We start from the raw sequence: 1,832 nt of genomic DNA, 5'->3' as shown, positions 1-1,832 counted from the left end.
ATTACAGTGTTAAAAGTTGTTTTCACAAAAAATGTGTGACTCAAAAAATATGACTTTTGCTGAAAAAAATCCAGATCATCCCGCTATGCAAAAATAACTTCTTAGAAATGTCCTGATTGTCCCAACTAGGGAGTTCAGCATGCAAACAATAGCTTCATACTCTGCAGCCTGTTCTTGTCCTGGCTCCTAATATCTAACTGACGATCAATGTGCTTTTAGATTACTTTATTTTGTAATAAATGGACTTCATTATCTAAGCCCAGGAACATACAGTTGTCTAAAGGGGAAATATTTAATCAGTCCATATATAAACCAATGTGCTTATTACATTTCTTGAAAAAAACAAGAAAATGCTTTAACTTGAGTATTAAAAAAAAAACAAACAACAAAAAGTAATTGCTAACATTCATTATTGTAAATAAATGCATCCATGGTGTGTTATTTTTAAATTAATTAACTTAAAAGGATATAAAAATAAATTGTATGGGCATTTACATCTGTAACTCTGTCTACCTTATAACAGATTAAAATATTTTATTACTTTTAAATTGCTTATCATGGGTCATTTGCTCTTAATGATCTTTTGTGCATTATTGTTGGCTACCAGTAGATGGTGCTGTATCCTTGTGTGAGGTGTGTAACAAACGTGTCTCCGATGGCAAGCATTTCTTAAGCTGCGTACACACGGCAAATTTTTCTCGCCCGATAATCGGTATCGGCCAATTATCGGGCGAAAATCTGCCGTGTGTACAGTCGGTCGTCGTCCATCGTCCGTCGACCGTCCTGGCGGATCTATGGACGATGGACGACGACCGATCCTAATGAAAGGGAAGGGGAGAGCGCGCAGCAGGGTGCCGCTCCGTCGCTCTCCCCCTCCCCTCTCCATAGAGCATGAAGGGTGCTGTATGTACAGCAACGTTCATGCATCGTGCAGTCTTTTCTCGTTGGAAAGGATCGTGAAAGATCCTTTCCAACGAGAAAAATTGCAGGTGTGTATGCAGCTTTACACACTTTACGTGAAGATACATTGCCATTTATTGGTGTGACCCATGTGTAAACCAAGATTCCTTTTCTAATGGCTTTTTAGCAGAAACTTAAGCACATTCGGTAAGCAGCCAAATGTTAAAAAGAGAACAATTTTCTTGGTTCTTATAGGCCATGGATAGATTGGATGTAAGTTATGGTCAGTTGACACCACACAGGCTATATCACGTCGTGTATGAACAGTTGTCCGTTAATTCTAAATTTAGATCATAGTCCATGTGGGAAAACATTTACAAAGAAAGAATCTTGTACAGTTATGAGCAGTGTTTTCAGACTTCTGACTGATAACCAATAATAAGAATATTGAATAAAGCACCAAATTGGCAGTGGATCTGCTGGTGTTTACTAAACCTAAGGGTTTTATTTATAAAGCAGTGAATCAGACATTCACCTTATGGAGAATAAATTATTGCCATTGAAACACAATATTCACTAGGGAATGTTTCACTGAAGATTCAGTGTCAGATTCGCTGCTTTATACATCCTTAAGACATGCCTATTATAATGATGGGAAATCTCAGCAGAATGTTTTCTTCTTCATAGAGAAGAGTGGAGAATGATTGAACTGTCCCAATGTCATTGTTGGCTGATCACTGTGTTGGGTTCAAGTGAATAGTTGAGGTGGTGCTTCTGTCCTTTGTTCATAGGGAAATTTCTGTCTGTACATACATACCAAGGGAAAATCCTCTCATTGAATTTCATTTATATCCGTTCCAGGAATCTGGGTATCTGTTTATTTTTAGATAATGAGCCTAATCTCATCCCATCTCAATATAAACAATTAGAAA

This window comes from Pyxicephalus adspersus, chromosome 10 (genome assembly GCF_032062135.1).
Source record: "Pyxicephalus adspersus chromosome 10, UCB_Pads_2.0, whole genome shotgun sequence".
Taxonomy (NCBI): domain Eukaryota; kingdom Metazoa; phylum Chordata; class Amphibia; order Anura; family Pyxicephalidae; genus Pyxicephalus; species Pyxicephalus adspersus.
This window is presented reverse-complemented; position numbering follows the sequence as displayed.